General features: G+C 31.2%; 1 protein-coding gene across 4 annotated transcripts in view; it reads left to right on the forward strand.

Annotated features, from left to right (window-relative positions):
• Positions 1-358: 358 nt before the first annotated feature.
• The window catches only part of LOC113558793 (atherin-like), a 141407-nt gene continuing 127909 nt past the window's right edge, over positions 359-13856 (forward strand). For 2 of the 4 annotated variants that reach the window (XR_003405699.1, XM_026964339.1), the window contains exons 1-2: positions 359-481; positions 1780-1959. The gene's annotated coding sequence lies outside the window, so the exon portion shown is untranslated. Of the gene's footprint in view, positions 482-1464; positions 1708-1779; positions 1960-13856 lie in introns of those variants that run through there. The other 2 variants (XM_026964340.1, XM_026964341.1) reach the window with 2 other exon arrangements.

Raw genomic sequence — 13856 nt, forward strand, 5'->3', positions numbered from 1 at the left:
AGTTTGCGGCGGTGGGGGGAGGCCCCGAAACCCCCGTAGAAAATGACATATGTGAATAAAAAAAAGTTTTAAAAATTTTCCAAAACTACGCTGACGAACCGGGTGCGCGCGTGCGCGCACACAAACAAACAAAAACAAACACAAACGCGCTCAAACAAATAAACACGACGTTGATCCCGGCGAGCTTGAACCGCCGCTGCCGCCGAAACTGATAACCGGCCGGGCGAAAGAGGCGGCGTCGCGGTTGCGCAGTGCGCGTCGGGCGAGCGGCGGTGGCCGCCCCCGCAGGAGGCGGCGGCGGCGGCGGCGGCGGCGGCGACAAACGCGGGCGCCAGCGGCGGTCGGCTCCGTCGTCCAGTTCGGTCCCGTCGACACAGCTCGTCCGCGCGGTCCGTCCGTCTCGCGCTCGTCACGTCAAGATCACGCACACACGTATAACACGTACCTATACGTATAACACCGGCACCGCCGCGGGCCGCAGGTAATGATGACAATAATAATAACAATTATATTAAAATATTGATGATAAACACATTCTTAATAAATAAATATAATAATGTCGTAGCAATTGTATATATACGCGTCTCATAAGAAATATACGAGAACGCTGCAACACGACAATATTATATTATTGTTGTACGCGACGGACAAACCGTGTACGACGAACGCGCGAAAAAAATTCCCATTTTCCGCATCGCTCTCGGACCGCCGTCCTCTCGCCGACCGCCGTGCCACCGCCCCCCTCGCTCGCCGTCCGCAGCGTATCGCTTTGCGCGCGTCCACCGTAGGTCCCGTCCGCCCGGCCGCACTAAAAACTGCAACACAACACCTAACCTAACCTAACCTAACGTTTTCGTATGGTTGACGGCGTCACTCGTCACCCATCGCCGTTTTTAATGTAAAAAATTCGAATTTTTTTTTTTAATTAGTGTTGGCGAAAAAAAAGAAAGCGAAAGTCTGAATTCGGAAAACTCAAAAGACGTTTCTCGGTCATAGGAATTTACTATATTATGTACTATATTTTACAAAATATATAACCTAATTATGTAGGTTTAGGTACCTAGTTTATAAGTTGACACGACACGACGTATTATAATAATATATTATTATTGTACAATAATATCATAATGTTTTAATAAAATATAATAATGCATTCGTGCGGTGCATAACATAATTATTTACGACGACGCATACATGATTTTGTACTATAGTCGTCGCACGCGCACCGTGTGGATATCATACATATATACATACCTAATAATAATAAAAGAAATAATAACATAATATTATATTATATTATACTACTACAATACTGTATTGTGTACCTACATAATAATATAATATAATATAATGTGTAATACGCGTGTGTAGTGGGCAGCAACGGCGGCGGCGGCACCGGTCGGTCGGGCCCCGTCAGACGCCAGTTGCTAGTGGAAATATAGCGAGCGCGCACGTCGGCCGCTGCTCTCGGCGTCGACGTCCGCGAAACACGCGACCCCCTCAAACGCGCCGTTCTCGGTTACCGTTTCGGTGTTGCTTCGACGAGTTTTCCTGCCCCCCTCGAAAACCGAAAAATATTCCGTTAATCCGGCACTTGTACAAGCCACCCGCAAAAATTGGCCCGGAATCCTCCCCCGCCCTCCCCCCCTCGTCGCGCCACGGAGACGGCGGTTGAAAAACAATAATATTCGCGGCGAGAGGACGACGGTAACGTAATAATAACACAATGATTTGATTTTGACGTATAGTAATATTATTGTTATTGTTGTATCGCGTTAGATCCGCTAGTGAGGACGAATTTTTTTTCTTTTTCTTAAACCTCCCCACCGCGACGTTTGGAGATTGACCGGCCGCCGAAGATGCACTCGGAAAAACGTCCGCCGAGGTCGTTTTCCGCCGCACGTCCGCTGCACCGCTACGACCCGCGTCCGCCGGAAAACGTCGGATCATGTAATCATCGTAAGTGTTGACGCTGCACACGCACACACATATAATATAACATAATAATATTACTGTTGTACGTGCGTGTATGCATAATGCCAAAAGTACATATAATCATAATAATAATAATAATAATAATAGTTTACTATATTATGTAATATATTTTGCATTACTTTTATATCTTTATATTAATATTGTTCGACTATAATACATATACATACTATCCGTTGCGCGTAACACCGTAATAATAATAATAATAATAATAATAATATATAATAATAATAATAATAATAGGTAAAGTGGCAGCGAGCAGTACCTACGCCGATATTCCGATAGATATATTATTTCCTTTTAGGTTTTAATCATTTTTCCCCGCGGCAATGACACACCGGCGGCAAGTAATATTGTAAACTTCAACAACTGACTACGTTACCGTGCAGTTTTTCGGAATTTTGTGACGGGTTCAATGTTATTTCTCGTGTCGACCGTATACCGCTCATCTGGTACAAAACTGCCGGAACCGACGGGTAAACACAATATCGTAATGTCATACGAATCCATCGCTGTGCAGTATAACCCTTACAACGTGTAGAGTTGTTTCGTCGTTTAGTTACGTTACGTGTCCCGACGGTGTATGGCCACTTGACTTTTATGTATATTTGCACTTCACGCGACTTACCGTGGTACGCGCTACGAACCGTCGTCGGAGAGAGTCGCGTACACATTATTATATAAATGTTGTGTAGACTGCACTCGGGCACGCAATCCGAGTTAGCTGGTTTTTGTGACTGTAAACGATCGGAATTCTACCCGAAAGATAACCTAACTGCTTAATGTCTATCGCGTTATATTTAACATACTTACATTTGGACTCTGATGACGAAGGCGCATATATTTGTGTAGCGCCGCGATTATTATTTAGATTGAATTCGGGAAACAATAATTCTAAAAATTTGGAATTTCAACCAAAATGTTAACCGTTCAAATGTTCATATACCCATAGTATATGTCTGTTCTATACTCTAAAAATCAAAGAAATTTAGAAAATCGATTACTTTTTCAGATTTGGTTTTATCGTACAATTTTCTCTTGCAAACATTGTAAAATTAAATACAGTATAGGCGGTTGGTCCGGACATTTTTCAAAGTAAAAAAAGAATTGATAAAAATTGGAAATTCAGACGTTCGAAAAATTTTCTTTCGCCGTGCACTCACGTTAAACATCGCGCCTAGAACCGTTTGTCGATATGGATTATTTTCACGCGACTGGTACATAATTTTTCTTACACGACAACAATATCATACCTATTAATATGATAATTTCGAATATTTTTATACAAACGTGAGACAGTGTGTGCATTGCGATCGGGGCGACGAACGAAAAAAATCGATTTCCCACGACTTTGTAATCGTTTTGTCGGCGGCGACGGCCGCAGCGGCACCGACGATCTTTGGCCCTTTGATTATTGTTATAAACTTATAAATATCAGTTTGTATTGTTACATTTCCGTACGAATCGCCTCAACATTCTGCCGCACGGTTTGAATATTTAAATAATGGTATACGATACCGGGTACCTAGCTATTAAGTATTGTACTATTATTATTATTATTATTATATTATAATCATGTGGTCTTCGCCGACGACAACAGACTTTTGTTTTGACGCGCTACAGTCGAGAGTATTTATTCCAATAACAATATTGTAATAATCGACTGGAAAAATACTGTGCGCGCGTACCCATCGTATATACCTACATATTAAAATTATTATATACGTACTTACTGCACACCGCATGCCGTCGGTTGTTTTGTAACAACAATAATAATAATAATAATGACGTCGTGACGTGTCCACTTTTATTTTCTGGTTTTTATTCTCTCTCCTCCTCCTCATCCGTCTATATACTTCCAATTTTATTATTTCGATGTACCTGGCTCAACGACCGCTCATCTAGCCAACACTGACCTTACCTAACCAGCCATTCCGAGACCACATACTAAAAATGTGTACGCCGGTCAGACACGTATACGCTATATAATATTGTATACCTATACATACCTAGCTGTCGAAATACTAAAATAATAATAGTACTATGAAAACCAGTCTTCAGGCGCACGCAAAAAACTGCAACCATCACCGTGTCGACGGTGTGCTTTTATCGAGGATAATAATATTATTATCATCGCCACCACAATATAAAATTAGAATATTAATGAAAACTGCAATTGCAGTTATTATGTACAATAAAATTCGAATGCATACATTAATTCGGCACCGGTGCAGGCGAACTAAAATGATTATATTTTCAACGAAATGCGACTCGACTTGAAAAGTATGTTGTGCAGTTATTATTTTGATATTTACCGTGTGTCGTATACACGACCTGTCATCGAGACAATCATTGTTTTGCTGGGATAGGTTGTGAAATTTCGTCTGTTTTAACAGCATCAAATTGTACCGACAAAAACAGTTGTTTAACTCGTTTTACACGGCGAATCTCGATATATCTGTCCTTCGCATTAGTTCTCTCACCAGTCATTATTGTCTCAATCTAATGTTGTACAATGTCTGTAAATTTTATTTTTGATATTTGTTTCCGTGAAACATAATTAGAAAATAAACTTGTACGTTACAGTACGAGACTGATTAAAGTTGGCTTCGCTTTTTCAATGCTCCGAGGTGCACTACAATTTACAAGCTATACGACTCATAAAAATGTAGGTACGTTAAAATATCACGAACGAAGTTGTTGTACAGAACGACTTATCTTCTGATATATAGAAAACTCGTTCGTAGGTACTTCATTCGTTTTGAGTAATTCAACTGACGACTCTTGGGTTTCCGCGCATCGATAAATAGTCTTCTTATATAGAATTCCGTAAAGCAAGTTTCGATTGTCAAAATATTTGTTCAACCATCAACATTTTAATTGGTTTTGGTATTCTGTTGTTAATTTTCATATATATACTTTTTGTTGTTTAATAATACAATGAAACACATCCGATTTCTCTTCATACATAATTTTGATAATGTCTAACCTAACCAAAAATTATCGCTGTACATTATTTTCAATATTTTTCAAAATACGCAACTCATTATCAAGTTAAGAAATGATTTACAAATATAATTATATTTACATATTCAATAAATTTTGATTAGGCATATCTTACGTTGATTATTACTACAGTCAAGGGGAAAAAATATTCACCCCTTATTTTCCACGCTCCCTTTTCACCCAATAATTTTACCTTGTTTCCTTCTAAGAAAGAATAAAAAAAATTAATTAAACATGAACAAATATGAAACGGCTTTTTTGATCAAAAGGTGTTACGCCAAAATGTAGAATGTATTTATTGAAAATATTAATATAATTTTATTTAAGTTTCGGAATTATTATCCACATATTTGCATTAAAATGTTTCTATAGCTGCAACTTTGTGGTACGATAATACCGTTAAAAATAATTTTCTGTAATATATTTTCTAAAATGTATATATTCGTTTATTTTTAAACAATTTGTAAAGATTTGTTGTTTTATTTACCAAGTTGAATTATATAATTGCTTACAGTATAAATATTACAAAACGGTGATTTATAGCAAATTAAATTATGCTTGCTCTTTATGCTTAACATAGTCTTTATGATAATATAATTAATATTTTCAGGTGTTTAAAATGAAATAAACCTCATATAAATTTAAACAAAATTTAGAATCACCCCACTTTACCTGCATCGTATTTATAATATATTTACATAATAATAGTTTTTATTTTTTAAATAACGGCAAAAAAGTATAATCTTGCATGTATTCATTAAAATTATTAAAACCACAAATCATTCATATTTCGTAGTTGTTGTCCACTATTGATTATACTATACTAAATAATAATTTTAATTATTATACAATAATATAGGAAATATTTGTTATTTGCATGACGTATTTTCAGTTAGATTTCTCCAACAGGTAAACATTTTAATACAATTTTTATAGGTGATCACGTTATTGTTTTTAATATTTACAACTATTTTAAAGGCAGTGATTTTGTCTTATTAAATAATTCAGTTTTATTTATTGTGTAATTTCAACTAATATTAGATGTTTTTAAAGCTTCATATAAATTCAAATTATACTTACATATGCGTGATTAACTTAAATAAGATAACTGCACAGTGATATGTTTTTATGTTTAATTATTTATTTTAATGATATAGACGTAGGTATTTGAGATCTTACCATATTCTGAAAAACGAACAATAATAATAATAATGTAAAACTTAAGCAAATGTAAGTTATATTAATTATAATTTATCTAAAATTATCTTATAATATTATTGATAAATCCATATTAATTGTTTATCAAAAAATCAATAATTATTTTACTATTTAGTGCGATAAAAAATAAATAAAATAATAATAATCGTTAAAAAAAAAAAAATACCTTTTCAGGTCATATATAGCTGTGAAAGATGTGTGTAAAATACTTAACTTAATAGTAAATAATATAATACTTTAAAATACAGTTAAATTTTACATACTACTTTTTAAATGTTTTTGATTCTAAATTTAATTTTACTGATTCTGAACAATGTTATAATCTATTTAATAGTTTCATATTTGTTTATAGCCGACAGTATTTTCGTATATTTAATTATTTATTTTTGATTAATCGTTGATTTAATGTAATATGCAATATAACTACCATCTAAATTTCAAAAAATTTAAAACTATTATTGATTTATCATAGTTTCTTAAAAAGTTTTTATATTATTTTCTTTAAATAGGTACCTTAGGGCATTCGAATATAATTTCAATATAGTTTATAACTACGTTTTAATATTTACTGATTATTGTGTTTTTTTTTTTTTTTTTATCGCACTTATAACTAGCTATTTATAATTACATTAATGTGAAGATTTAATGGTATAGGTACCCATATAGTTAAATTATAAACGGTATTTAATCCAATTAAAAGTAATTCGCGGGGAAAATAAAAAAGAAGCAATGAGCTTATTGAGTAGGTGCCTACACAGTATTACCATTTGTAATATATGTATTAAAATAGAGTATGATTTCTGTAATATTAAATTATACCAGAAGGATAACGATGATCGATGTGATATTTCAAATGTTTTAGGTACTATTTATCATAATGTTATTCATCGTCATATTATTACAATAATAATAAGAACCGTTCTTTAATAAACCATTTGTCGGCTATGGTTATAAACGCATTAAACCGTGCGCGGACAATAACAATAATAATATAAACCTATCTATGCTGAGCAAATTATGCTGCACTCGTGACTACACAATTTCATATTCGTGTAATATTTCAAAGCAATCAGCTCTGACACTTAAAATCCTAAATCTTTCCGGGCAAATTAAAACTGATCGCTTACATCTTAGGTACTTATAAGTACGTCGAATAAGCAAAATCCACCTTCTATTTATATTTTATTCGTGATAGGTGTACCGCAGGAACATTATTACCGAGCGGCAGACTTTGATATTAAATGTCTCGTATGCAAATAGTATATATATATATATTGCACGTTATTAGGTAGGTAATAGATACCTATACAACGGCCATGTTCGTGTTCACGTGATATTGATCATCGCTTTGCTCCGTACAAATTTCAATACCGCAGAGAAGAGGCCAAATAATTTCTTACGATTCGTACAAACACGATTCATTATTCGTCCCCAAAGAGACCTACGCGTGTCTATACCGTCACATTAATATGATTCACATTGAAAGTTCAAGTATACGTCCTATTTATGCCATTAACTATTCACTATTCACTACTATTCGTTGGTATATTATTTGGCGTTTTAAATTCATACATCAGTGAGACGCACTGCCAGGCAGTTAGCATTAGGTGTTTTTAGATAATTAAAATTTTTTTCATTTATAAATTCATTGTACATGTCAGTAATTTAATAACTTGATGCAACATAATTCTTTTTTTTTTCAGTAATCTAATAACTAGATAATATTATATAAGTATATAAAATTATGCCATACAATAAAATGGAAAGGTTAATTACCTACAAAACTAAAATATCATTGCGATGATTAATTTTCACTTTCGCATAATTCGTTAAAATATAATAAATTGTCATTTATCATTTCAACACGTTTTAAAAAATAATTAAATTAATATATGTTCCGTGTTTTTAGTGGGCATCTAGCTAGGTATATTAAATACGACAACTATAGTATGTAAATTAAAAATATAGTTATCTTATTTCATTTTTATCATTTAAATGTTAACACTTGTTACTTAAAGCAAGTTAATAATCCATAAATTATTATAATTAATAATTAAATTTATCATCATTTTAATTAACCTTACAATAAATATTTACCTACTGTAATAATTTGCTTTTTAATTTTTTTTTAATATGTTCATTATTATTTTTTTATCACGATGCAAATTTTATTATTTTTTATTTCATATATAAAAACCATGAGTAATTATTTTTGTGGTTAAACTACGATAGTAAAATAATTTGTGAATAGATAATATTTATTTGATTAAAATATCAGTACAGTCCTGAACAATTTTTACTGGACATTTTTAAAAATAACTTGAACTATGTATATTGTAAATTTATACATATTAAAAAAAATTAAATAATAAATATAAATGAAATAGAGAAGTAAATACAACTAATCGGAATTCTCAATCTCACTGAATAGGTATAATATACTAGAAAACTGTAAAATTGTTTTCTTTAATTAAAAAAAAAATAAATCCGATAATTTTCTATTAAAAATACTTTATGTAGGTAAAATAATATATTTTCATTTTAAAAATATTAAAATCATATTATATTTAGCAAATTTAACTTTTTTTTTATATATATTTTAATGAGAACAAGATAAATAATATAAAAATATTTTTGAAAATGTATAAATTATTTGTCACTTATTACTCATTATATTATAGTGGTCGTTATTTTTGAGGATGAGGGGGGCACTCGGTGTTGCAAATGAAGATTGGTAAAGTCTTTCGCAATAATTTTACATTAATATTGTTTTTGCTTTGTAAGCTAAAATTCTTACATGTTTTACCGTTTCAGGTAAGTTATCAAATACTATAAGTTGAACAATGATTAACAAAATTCAAAATATTAAAAAAAAATACTGTTTTAAATATATTATATGCAAATACAAAAAAACCTGTTAGGTACGTTTTAATTTTTACCTAGAAATTGCAATTTTGTTTCATGAAATAAATATAATATTGAATATTTACATAAAGTAGTCCATTCTACTTGTGCAATATACATTTCATTTTAATGTCGATTATCTGAAAGTATTAAATATTTTTTTTTACAAATAAAAATATTATCTCTATACTTATACAATTTTTAGAGTATTCGTTGTTTGGTGAAAAATCTTATGCTTGCGAACTGAAAGTAAACATATAAGTAGGTACAACGACTAATTTGAAGAACAATCTTATTTTTTTTTTTTTATGTTATTAGATAAATGTAAAAATGTAATTATCATAAACATAAAAATGAATGTTAATAATACCTATAATAATTTTAATAATGTTCAGCCACGTTGAAAATGTTATTATCAAATGATTTACTGCTCAATTGCGATAACGCGTATAGTATGTGGTTTATAATATTCAAATCTAATTGGCACCTGTAATGTGTGTTATGTTTTTATGAAATTATGTTCATTTATAATAAAATTCTGCTTTAACAGATTTTTTTTTAAATTAGAATCGTCTTTGATTTCGTCTCGTCATCACGTTTTTAAAGTACATCATAAGTTTACACTATAAAAATGCATTCTACATTATGTTATAATATAATTTTTTAAAGAACATTGAACTAAATCATTTCATTACTATAATAAGTGAATTAAAATTAAGAGTATAGTTAAAAATTATGATGCTTGTATTTATCGTTTAAACAAACTTTTTCAACCGTAGATTTTATAAAAATTTAAAATTTAAAATTAATTGAATTCGTTTTATATAAAATTAAAGTTTCATCATTTAAATGATAATTATTATGATATTATATATTTAAATAATAGTGAAACCCATTCAAAATATTACTTTTTAAATATTCGTGTGAGATTATTATTTGTGTATATTTTTACCTTGACGTTACACAAACATACTTATATTATCAAGTTTTCTTGATTATATGAAAGTTTAAATATATTTCAAGTCAAATTTCTGAATGCGTTTCATTTATTTTATAAAATTACTATTAGAATTTTAAAAATCAATTTAAGGTTTAATGGATGTACATTTAAAACCTGTGTCGGACATTAAAAGCAATAGTATAACGGAGATAAAAAAAAATACCATGTATGGATTTAAAATCTCAACTGCGTGTTTCCTTTTAAACTTTTTTGAATATTGTAGTAATGATATATTTATTAATATCCATGTAAGCGTAGTCGACGTGTGTTTTTGTCAATTCTATACTGATATTCAGTTGCATTGACGTCAAAATATCGGGTGGTTTGTCAATTTGATTATTTCAATCAATAATAGCCTTTAATACTCAATAGTATATAACACGCACAGTGAAAACTACTGTGGTTTCTATAGGCATAAAACAAGGGCATATTTTAGAGAATTCAAATTATTACGAGTTTAGTTATATAACGAGTGCACCTACTATCGACTAAACAGCATGCTTCATCAAGGTTATATAGTCACCTCCATTCTATCCTATACACATTATATTCTTTTATCCTTTATCCTTTCTTCTATTCCTGATGTTTTATGCCATTTAGCCATTTAAGGAATATCCTGTGGAGATACAAACTGTTTTTTTTTTTTTTAAACGAGAACCTCCCTTCTCATTGTAGGTTGTAAATCAGATTATTTTCATGTTAACTTTGATGTACATAAATCAAAGTCAAAACGAGTACCTAGGTAACTATATAGTTTCCGAATTACCAAACTTTGCTTACTAAGGATATTATTCGACGATAATGGATTTGACGAATAATAGCATATAATAATAAAATATAAAATATATTATGTAATTTATGTTGTATTCTAGTACCTATTATCATAGCTACTTAAAGGACTTTTACAAATTTTAAAATGCTAATAGATTAATATTGATTTCTATAATCTTCAAATCTCTATATAATATCGTTATATTGTGTACCTGTACACTTTTATACTCGACAACGAGACCGATTTGAGTGGGTATACTGTAGAGTTAGAGACTATATATAGACATACGATTACCCGCCATACATATAAGTGTACCTATCTATCTACGTATAATATCAGTATTTTATTATAATATATCGGTGTGCTCGCGATTTCGTATGTATACGCGTCCAATGTTTGTCCACTGAAGAACCGAACGATTGGGTTTAATTTTTATCTGGGAACATTAAGCCCTCTTGTACAAAAACCAACAAAGATTTAAGACCGTACACACACACACACACACACGCACGCACGCCACATTATAGATAAAAAAATATTTGTAATACGCCAGTGTTTGTATACCTATTGTGAGCCAACAGACAGAAAAAATACCACTCGAATCGGCGCGCTCTGTTAGCATATTATTTATACAAGTCTATGTTACGATAATACCAATACGCGTATATACCTCTCTCTGTACACCCATTTAACACACGTTGTAATAATATAATATATAATATATACTATATATGTTTGACATGTCTATTTCGTTTGTAACAACACAATAAATGCACAGCAGATAAGATAATAATAATTATATAACTATATAATGTGTATACATGTGTAATATGTTATCGAATATTAGACTGTGCGCGGCGTGTTCGACGTAAAGTTACCGAGAGGGTGCCGGTGCAGCACTGGCGATGGTCGTATAATATTATAGTCGCGACGTCATTGCCGCATTATATCGCAATCGCGTCGCCAATAATTTATTACAATATACTTTTGTGAAAACCGATTAAATAATAATTCATCGCACTCCGTGTACGAGTTCATTAGAATAATATTATCCTTATCACATTCCCTCCCGCGCACCTAAATTCGCCCCTCAAAAGTATAGGCGGGTCTCTATCACAAAAACGGTACTGCACAGCGTTGTAATGAAATAATAATATTATTAAATACGCGCGAAAATAAAAACCATTATCGTCGTATGGTTTCACACGAATTGCTCGAGTAATAAATTAAAAAAAAAATAAACCCGTCTAATCTACCAGTGACCCACCCACACGTCCAGTAAAATATGAATTTCGTTCACTTAAATATTAATATTACCTATTGGTTTATTTTCTTTTTTCACTACCACTGTTTATTGTGTGTACGTTTTACATTATTCATACTTGGGACGCGTTCACAATTCGTTGTGTTATTTCGAATTTATAAATAATATATCAAACTCGTAATAGTTGTAGGTAACGTACAACCGGCATTATGTTACCTACGATATGCATGACATACGGAAAACGGGGCGCCGAGTTCAGGACTCGCCTCTTTCGGGGCCCTCTGCTATTGATTTAGCGTAAAATAACAATAATATTAGTTTCGCCGAACGTTATGATGATAATAATAATAATAATATTATGATATCATAATTATTTGGGAATCCGGACATAGTTGGCTTTAATTTTGTATTACCATTAAAACGTTTGATGGGCGAGAGTTACATACCAGGTAGTTGGCCGGTTACTCGTGTACGGGGTGTAGATATATATTTATAGATAGATAGTAATTTTTCGCGGCAAATACCTCTTGCCTACTGCTCGAGTAACAAGTTACGGTCATACTGCAATTTGTAATCATTTGTACCGCAGAGAATAGAGATCTTTCAACAAAAAAAAAAAAATCAATTCAATAAAAATTTAAACACGTGTATAGGGCGATTCCTTTGTAATATAATATGCACACCATCGTTTTCCTTTAACCGTTTAAATTATGCATTTATATATGTATGTATCAACACCATTTAAGAATTGGTGTCTTTTGGAAATAGAAAAATCGTTTTCATAGTAATATTTAAAATGCACGATGGAAATTATGATTTGATAAAAATAGTATGTAATTAATAGGGCTACGGCTTAAATGCATTCATTTTTGGTCTACGCTATTGTTATTTTTTTAAATGTTCAGAAATTGTATTAATATTTTTGACAATTTTTAACTATAGGTTTGACTGTAGATTTTCAATATTCAAGTATAAGAATAACCAAAATAAAATTTTGGTAACTTAACTAACTTCGATAATTTCATTGAATTTAATTTAAATTTAGAAGATTCTTCCCGTTCACTTAATGCATAACGATGGTTCGGAAATTATTAACAATTTCACTATAGTATACCAACTTGTTTAACGATTTTTTTTTCTGTTGCGTATTTTCCCAAAATAAATTCATATTTCGTTATTTAATAATTATCGTGCATAATAAATCTTAGCACTAGTATCTAACTAATATTAATCTGATAACAAGTTTATTAATTTGTAAATATACAATAAGTACCTATATTATATATTTATTAGAATAAATATTACATCTATTTTGTATTTTATGTTATACTATTATTAAGGGGATTTAAATTTAATTCCTCGGTAGATAAAAGTTTCAGTCTCTTAAGCTTACTTGATATTTTTTTCTTTTCAAGTCATACACCAAACAATTTACGATGGATAAACGATGGTCACCATTTAAGTACAATAAGTTTATATCGATAAATCATACTTTAAATAGTAGTTACCTATAAAATAAAATCTAAACATTTAAATAAATGATCAAACGTATACTAAAAATTCCAAAAGTCAGAATTTAAATAATAAGTAGGTATATTAATAAAGAATGAATCACTCTGAATAAGTATATGTCTACTCGACAGTCGTGTAGGAGTGTCTGCAGTAAGTCTGTCGTTGCACGGGAGTTATATACTTACCAT

Source organism: Rhopalosiphum maidis, chromosome 3 (assembly GCF_003676215.2).
Source record: "Rhopalosiphum maidis isolate BTI-1 chromosome 3, ASM367621v3, whole genome shotgun sequence".
Taxonomy (NCBI): domain Eukaryota; kingdom Metazoa; phylum Arthropoda; class Insecta; order Hemiptera; family Aphididae; genus Rhopalosiphum; species Rhopalosiphum maidis.